The following is a 9,002-nucleotide window of genomic DNA, read 5'->3' as shown; positions in this document are numbered from 1 at the left end:
CCGCCGATGCGCGCGCCGATCTTCTCCCCCCACACACCCCCGCTCCGATTCTTTCTTTCTTTCTTCTCCTTTTTTTCATTATTTTTTTTTTAATAACCGCGAAGCTGTTTTTCGGCGGTAAAGATGATTGATTGGGCCGCGGGTGCTGCTCGGTAACCAGCCACCTTCTGCCGCTGGCCGGGCGGCTCCGAGCCGACTTTAGGGAGACACACACACACACACGCTCACAGCGGGGAAAAAAAAAAAAAAAAAAGAAAAAAAGAAGAAAAAAAAGAGGGGAAACAAAGGAAAAGTAGCCATAATAGTTTCACCCCTGCCCTTGGCTGCAGGTCAGGGCTCCTTGCAAATTGCACGACGGTGTTTGGGAGGGTGAATTGGCGGGAGAAGGATTAAGGGGTGTCTTTTGGAAGCCCCCGGAAAAAAAAAAAAAAAGTACAAAATAATCTCCTTAGAAATCAGGCAGGGAGGGGGGAGGGAACCTTTGTTATCAAAGTGGTAAATGAATATGTATTAGGCTGGACTGTCTGGCTGAGACAGCGGGGCAGTTCCTCTGCACAGAGAAAGTTCCCATAGGGACACGCTACCTTGGGTCGTACTCCCCAGTAACGCCTGTATTTCGACGTTTCTTTAAAATAATAATAATTAAAATAATAAAAAAAACACAGAAAAAACAGTTCCTGAAGGACTTTGTAACAGCTATTGCTTATAATTCTTAAGCATCAGGGAATAAGAGAGTTAATAGTTATCTTGAAAATTAAGTGCTATCTTTAGTAAGTGAGCAGATTCATCTAAGAAAAAAAAATCTGCTTTGTTAAGTGAAATATTGGTCAGTATAGTTTCACCTTTTTGTAATGCCTGGGTGGTTTTGAATTTAATTTATTCAGTTTATGAAGAAAGGTGGTTTTAATCCCTGGCAACAGCACAGATTTAAAATGAGGTCTGAGGAACAAACACGGGCTTTCTTAAGCATTCTAAGAAATGGTTTAAAACAATTTAGGTCCTGAAGGTCATTCTTGTTCCTGTTTTTGTCCGTGCAGTTCAGATAGCCTCAGATTCCACTCTTGCAGAATCCCCACTAACTTTCTGTTGGATAGATGTGAAGAGGGGAGAGAATACATTTGTACTCTTTGAAATTTAGTTGACAGTTCAGCTACCGATGATGTGAGATCTTGCATAAAACTTCTATCAATTTTTCCAGAATGGCACTGGCTTTGCTATATTCACGAGAACAGTAAAAAATTAGTACAGATCTGGTTTCATTACTAAAATAATTCTGTATATGCAGGCACAGACCCTTTGCTCAAAAATATGTTATCTTGATATCATAGTGTTCAAATTAGGGCTATTTACTTAAAGTTCACTAATGCATCTTGGAGAAATGGAATATATCTTGCCTAGGTGCAAAGCTGCTTTTTTACAGCTTTGCTGTAGTTCTCTTTCCCTACGTTATGTTATTAATGGGATTTTTATGTGGATAGTATCTGAAGACTTCCTTTGCTTCTGCTGTTTATTCATCACTTGAAGTCATAATAATTTGTTTCTAAAACCGCAGCTGGCTGCTATAAAGGCAGAGAGAGGAAGACCATGATTTATGTGGTGAATGAGAAACAAGAACAGAAGAATGTAATAAATATTTGTTACTTAAAACTTCAGATATTGTTGTGAAAAAGGTAGCATAAAAATTAAATAGGCAATATATCAGCAGGATCTTTCCTAAACAGAGTTCTGTTAATTTTTTTCATGAAAATTTAATGTCTTTTAAAAACAGCACTAAATATCTTATAAATTTACAAGAGTAATGAAATTCAAACTTAAAAACTGCAAATCAATCTTTAAATGATAATATTGGCACCTCATCTGGTTCACAGTTACCTTTATTCTCTGCCTTGAAACTTCCATAAGTGCTATGGGCTCTGTGGAGTACCTTTGTATTTCACTGTTTCCCTCAACAGTATTAGTTGCTGATTTTCTCCTCTGACTGTGTGAGTCTTCCATACAGTCACAGAGGAGAAAAAAAATTAGTTTTAAGGGTAAGAAAAGGTGACTAAATGAAATAACTCATGGGACTCTGGGCCATATGTAGTGCATGAAACTATTTAAAGCTACTTTTGAGCTTCTTTGGCATTGGGACGTTTAATACAGGCTTGGTCTACCTTAAGTGTTTTACTGTGTAAAAATCAGAATGGAGTAGGAGAAAGATGTGAAATGGAGAAAAAGAAGCAGATTCTGAAAACCTAGCTTTCCATCATGTAAACAAAATAAGTTTTTTTACTTTGCCACATAACAAACAGTAATTTTTCTAAACAGTCATTAATACGAAAACTATATACAAATTGAGATTTAAAATTTTTAAGTACAATTCAAACCAAGTTTTTTATTTATTTTTAATCTGTGTTTTGGGATAGCAATTCTAGGACAAACATTGCCTGTACATATACAGTTATGAATGCTTCTAAGAAAGTTTTAGAGGCATAATCACTCATCTGGGGATGAAAGGCACAAAGTTAAGCAACCTCTATGTTTTTTTTTCCCGGATACTTTCTACTGTTCCTGAACACTTTGGTTCTCAATGTGTATCATCCTGATTGTAGATACATTTAATTGAGTTTTATATTACTAGTGAAAACATGAATATTAAGAGTTCTTGAAAATCACTAGCAGAATATATTGTTCCTGACTTGATTTTAAACATATGTGCCCAAGACAGGGAGGGATGAATGCATGTATTTTTTATTTTTCCTTTAGGCAAAAATCCCTTTCATGATGAAGGAAGGAGGCAAAACCATTTTTATAGTTGTGTGAAGTGCCTGTTGCTAGAAATTATTTTCACTTTGTTCCTGAAAAGTATGCCAAATTTACTGGAGAGCTAGCATGCTGATTTATTTACATAATATGACATAAGCAGAGGAGGGGGTAATGTTTTTGACCCAGCTGATTTTGCTAAATTTGCTCTGATATGCTGAAAAGACTTGCTGATTTATTAAGCTAGATTTATCTACCTACCTGGAAGAATATAAGGGGCCTTTCCTTGCTCTCTGCATCTTTACTTCCCAAAGCTGCAGCACAGAATATCCATTATCTATGACATACCATTTGGTCAGGAAAAAATCCCCTTTAGTTTAAAGGCCAGCTATGGCATATCACACACCTCTTCTTATTGACCATATTTTGACAACTGTTTACCTGAACTGATCTAAATAACAGTGTACAACTGCCATGGATCCTCCCTGTCTGTGGATTACAGTCTGGTTCTCGAGCAGAGAAATATGAATATTGAGCCTTTAGTTCCAGCAAATTGGAACAAGTTAACTATAGCTCTACACCACAAACAAGGTCTGCAATGTGAACTTTAAGAATTTCTCACTTAGCAGTCAGGAGGAAGGTTTGCCTGTTTCACAAAGAGTTCCTAAAACATAATAAATAAAACATAGAGAAAGCAAATGTTTTCATAAATGGAATCACCCTGCTCTTTCCAGCTTCCTGAGGAACAGAATGTTTTGATGAAATAAATTATGATTTATACCAGATAATTTTACTACTTACCAGCTACCACCTTATTTACTGCCATTTTTATGTCTTCAGATGTGAATGCTTTGTCTTTCTTGAGAATATACATTTGGTAAAGGAGAATAAAAAAAATTCAGTGAATAATTTCTGTGAATCAGGGCTGCTCTAAAAGAAAATCAGTACTTTTAGTTTAAAAGCAAACCATCAAGGGATGGCACTATGAGAATAGTACTTTGAAATTACATCCATATTCTTTTCCTTCAGAGATGGTTGAGATAACAAAGGATCATTTTCTTTGGCTCCACGGATAGGTAGGTACATGACCAGCAACGAGCATGGAACTGACCAGAAAAAGATGGCATTTAAGTCCAGCTCTCACCTCATCACGTGCTATCTACTATTTAAAACTAAAGGCCTCAACTGCATTGAGTAAGAGGTTATCTAGACACACTTAGGATCTTCAGTGAAAATAATTAAATGTAGTGCTTTCTTAGTTTCTCTACTCTTTAGTAGTTTTAAGTAAAACCAAAATAACATAAAAATAATTTGGATACACCCATAAAGAAAAAGTAGAATGTGGTGACACAGAGTACTAAGTACAAAAAAAAAAATACCATTAACACAGCATTTTTCACTTTATCCTATGTTAGGCTTCTTTATAAACAGCAGAATTCTGAGTCTATTACTTTGTTATTTTGTGAATTATCCAATTTCACTCTGACTAACACTAGCTAAATATTGCTGAAAGTTACTGAAGGAAAAGCTGTAAGAAGAAAAAAAGTAAAAAAAAAGGCTGCTGGAAAGGACCATTTTGGTACACTCATTTCAAACAACTAGTAGGAGAATATATGCTATGGATTTTAATATTCAGATTATAGTATAAGATGCTGTGACCATAATATTTATTTACCTTGTTCTTTTGTCTGAGAAAGAGCATATAGATGTATATACACACATACACCTCTACATACACATATTCAGAAACACGCTTTTTGAAGTTCTGAATTTTTAGAGAAATATACACTCTGTTTTAGAAAAATCCTAGAGATAGCACAGCTGAAAGCACTGTGAAATCTTGCATTCTTGTTCTAGGTGGTGCCAGAAAAAACAAGCCTTTTAAGACTGAGGAGGTTTGAGATGTTTTCTTGCCAGTTGCAAGTCCTACTTCCCAAAGTAAAAGAGAGCAAGTGATGTCTGTGAAAAAAGTTTTCCTGACAGACAGCATGAAGGCAGCTTTGCTGTACTTGGCCAATCCTTAAGTAATTAAAGTTCCTTTGTTGGCAAAGTGTCACTTCTGAAACTAATAAGAAAAGCCAAAACAGGTGATGAAGTGGCTATCTCTAAAGGGGAGATATTTGAGTGCAAAGGAAAATGAAAAAGAAATTGGGTTATATGTCTGTGGATAAATGGCCTCCCATTAGAAAAAGATTATTTTAAAATCACTGTTCTAGTTCTTATACTAAAGATGGTTTAATTCACACAGAATTATTTGGCCTTGTGGATGAATTCCTACAATTAAGTGTTTATGATTGAAAGTGCTGCCATGGAGAGCAGACACATTTCAGGAGTGCTGTGGATCATTAAATGAGTTATAGAACCTTTTCCTAGGCATGAGCCACTTTTAAATTTCAGGATAAGGCTATAATAGACTTCAGCATGAGGCCTGACAGGTTGCTGTATTTAGGAGTTTGAATAACATTTGAATAATCAATGTTTACTAATGTGTTTATGTAATTTTAAACTTCTTTTAAACCAAAAATATGGGCTCAAATACATTTTTCAGATTAATGCGTTAAGTGCTAATGTCAGGTAATGAACTTAACCTGCCTCTGACGTGTTGGCTTCTTTTGGCTCAAGACAGGCATGGCTGCTTTCCCTGCTTCAGGATAGAGAAAGGCTGGATGTGGAATGTCATACAAACCTGGACAGATGACAAGAAAACACTGCTAGCTGCCAACTACCTTCTCTCTCTTTGTCAGGATTCATGCTTGCTTTTTGTCAGGGTGGCTCAAGGCATTGTTCTATAACTGATTAGCATGTTGGGAGGACATAAACTGAAGTACCGGACAGACAGACAGACTGGCATTTTTTAGGCTCAGCAGAGGAAATAGACATAGGTCTACTCTTTCTGGTTAAGGAAAGAGCATTGGTCCATAACTTGCCTTCTCTTGGCACGGCCTGTCATTCCCAGAATTGCTTGCTCCTCCTGTAAGCAGTTTTGATAGCTATATGGAAATTAAAGCTCAAACAGTAGTATGTAAAATTGGATAGATTGCTTGAGGCAGTTACTATCTCCCCTATACTGTATCTGAAACCATCCTTCCTGTGGCTCTGACACAGCGCTGCTTCCAGTAGGGAAGAAAAATTAACTCCTGCATCTCCTCCTAAACAACTTTAGCTTTCAGTCTAGTGTGTTAAGGTCAACTCCAGTTTCAGCATGGCTAAAAATTACCATCATTCAGGAGCAGCTTCATGAGCTGTTTGGTCTTGAGGTGGCAAGTTGTCACGGGGTGGGGTAAACGAACTAACTCCTTCAGCCATCTGATTTTAATCCCTTACCATATGTGACTTGAAGTCCTTAGATGCCCTCTACTGCCATATACCAGAATTAACAGATGGCTTGCTGTAACCAAACTCAGATTTGCTGAAGTTTGTTATTATCTCTCTGTCTTTATAAATTAACAGAGGAGGGGAAATAATATCCATAATTATTACAAAATATTCAAAGCCTTTTATAAAGCGTGAGCTTGGGCTAGACGTGTTTTGTGACTTTCAGTGCCATTGCCCTTTATTTCAAAATTTTAACACTATTTTTAGTAGTCTCTTCAGAGCTCACTTCTCTGATAAATTATCCCTCTGTGAATAAATTTGATCCAGAAAGATGCCTGAGGCATAGCAAAATTTTTCCCCAGCATTTCCTGCCACATAATGCTAGATGGAAGGAAGCTGCAAAACCTGCTGCTGTAGATCAGTCTTTGTTCTAGGAAAGAATTAAAGGATGCATTTAGACATTGGACGTATTGTTTGCGTAAGACAGAACAGTAGGCAAGAGTGTATCTGAAATGGAACAAGAATGAAATTTCTGTTCCACCTTTGCCTCTGTTACGACAGGTTAAGTGCTGGCAGGCACAAAGCAATCCTAAGCCAAACAGAACTAATCTTGGAGGGAATCACTCAACAGGCACTTAAGAATCAATGTTTCTGTGGTGCTTGAGCTTTAACTGTGCCGAGTATGACAAGTCCTTTTCCTTCTATAAGGAAAACCCAGCAAAAAAAATCCCACTTTTAATTCCCCGTCCCACGTTCTTCTTGCTGATTTGACTGAGTGGGTTTGGTCCAAATGAAATTAGCAGCCATGTTTTGTGTACATTTTTAAACATGCCTAACCTTTTCTGAGGGCAGCCTATTACTTCTTTCTTCTCTAGGCTGTTGTTGGTGATGTTACAGACAGAAGGTGTGGCAGAAGGGAGCATGATCTTTCAGTGACAGCAGGGATCTGCTCCAGGTAAGTGAAGGGGGCCAGGTACAGAAGACACACAGGAGGGCCTCTGCCAGGCTCATAAAAAGCTTGGGTTCATTGAAATGGGGAAATTTCCCACTGTGCTTTCTTTTCTTTTCAGCACAGCCCTCTACTTTCAGGCACACTGGTCTAGAATACGCTGCTTACATTTTTCAGGAGCTTTTGTAATTTTTCCAGAACATAATCTCAAACTAACATAAGTCCATAGCAAAATCTTGTTGTGAATGGTGGCTTTGTTCTGTGAGACTATTTCTGAAAACGCCTGGTTCCCTGTTAGCCATTGCATAAAAGGCTGAAACATGAATTTCTTCATATGCTTTTGTTTCATTCCTTCAACTCCTCCCCTACTTTCTCTAAGAAATACATGGAGCTCTTCACGTCCTCCTGGCAGGTGGGCTATATAATGTTGTGGTGGCAAACCTGTAAAGCTTTACCAACGTATGCCACCTGACAGTGTGGTCCATTGCATTTATTTTTATTAGATCCCTCTTTTTCCATTTTCTTTAATAGCACTTCAATCTTTCAGTGGCTTTTTTTCTTCTCCTATCCATCAGGAAGTGAAACCACGTGTCCACAGAACGTAAATAACAGCTGTTTCCACTTAATTTGCACTTATATACTTAGCACTTAAAAATAGATTATTTCTGGAAGCTTTGACAATCTAGTCAAAATTCCTACTTAGAGGTACTAGTGAGATCCTTTTGGACTGGCTGATTGAAGAGGTGAAGCAACAACAATGAAATTCCCCAAACGACTGATCAGTTAGGGTTCCAAGTTATCCTTCAACAATCAACTGAAGCTTATCTTTTAATCTCCTTGGGCATTTTCAAGATCAGTTCCTTGGGCTGCTCTAAGGCAACAAAAGTATGCTAGGTAAGGAGATTAATTGTTAAAAAAAATCTGTGCTGAACTGGTTGCTATTTCTAGCAAAATTAATTTATTGTACAAGTACAGCTGAAAATGAAAATAAAAACCAAACAAAACCCAAAACAACACCTGGCAAAACTGTTTAAAGTGAACAGCTTATTTGCTGGTGTCACAGATTTTTGAATAAACAAACCTCTTACGTCCTGAAAATAACTGAAAAACAGCTCTTTGGTTTTTATACCACAATTTTCTTTTGTTGACATTTCATTAGCTTAGAAAAGGAAATAGCATTTTTATTTACTAATGCCTAAATGAAGATTTTAAGAATTATGTCCAATTACTGTGGAGTTTTTTCTCCAGAAAACTTTGAAAGCTTTCCACCTCATTATTTTGCCAAATGTCTCAACTTGAACCACTTCTTTAGATTTCTTTGATCCTCTGAAGGCTGAAAATTACAGAACATTGACATTTACTGACCTTTGGTATGGTTCATTTACTCCAACATGGACTATGTAAGGAGATGCTTGCTCTTGAATCCGGATTTTGTTTGAAGTTACAGAAATGCACTTTCTTCTCTGTATATTTTTTTATTCAGAAGACAAATCCTTTTAATTTTACAGGAGTCTCAACGGGGGCATCTGTGAACTGGACTGGAGAATCCTCATGACACAGGTTGTTTAAAGAACAGTAATTATGCGTGTGAGTTGCTGGCTTTGTGTGTCTGTATAAGCCTGTGCTAGACTCATTCACACTTGGTACTCTGAACAGATGAAGGCATTCTAAGCTCAGGTAATCTGTAAAAATGCTGTGAGTTCACAGTATCTGATTTCAGAGGGCAAACTTGTATTTCTTAAAAAAAAAAAAAAAAAAAAAGAAGTCCCTGATGTTAAGAAGGACTTATATTGGGAATATAAGGGGAATATATATAGCTTATATTCACACTAGCTGGAGCTAGTTCCCTCTTGAGCAGACTCCCATATTCACATCCCACAGTCCTCCTAGGACTCTTTCTGGTGCCCCTAGAGACCCAACTTGCCCTTCTGATTTCTTTTGTGTTATCTTTTTAGATACTTTGAAGTATCTGAAATTATGAGAAACTGTGTTACAG

Source organism: Myiozetetes cayanensis, unplaced genomic scaffold, assembly GCF_022539395.1.
Source record: "Myiozetetes cayanensis isolate MyiCay16 unplaced genomic scaffold, myiCay2020 scf3, whole genome shotgun sequence".
In the NCBI taxonomy this organism is placed as follows: Eukaryota; Metazoa; Chordata; class Aves; order Passeriformes; family Tyrannidae; genus Myiozetetes; species Myiozetetes cayanensis.
This window is presented reverse-complemented; position numbering follows the sequence as displayed.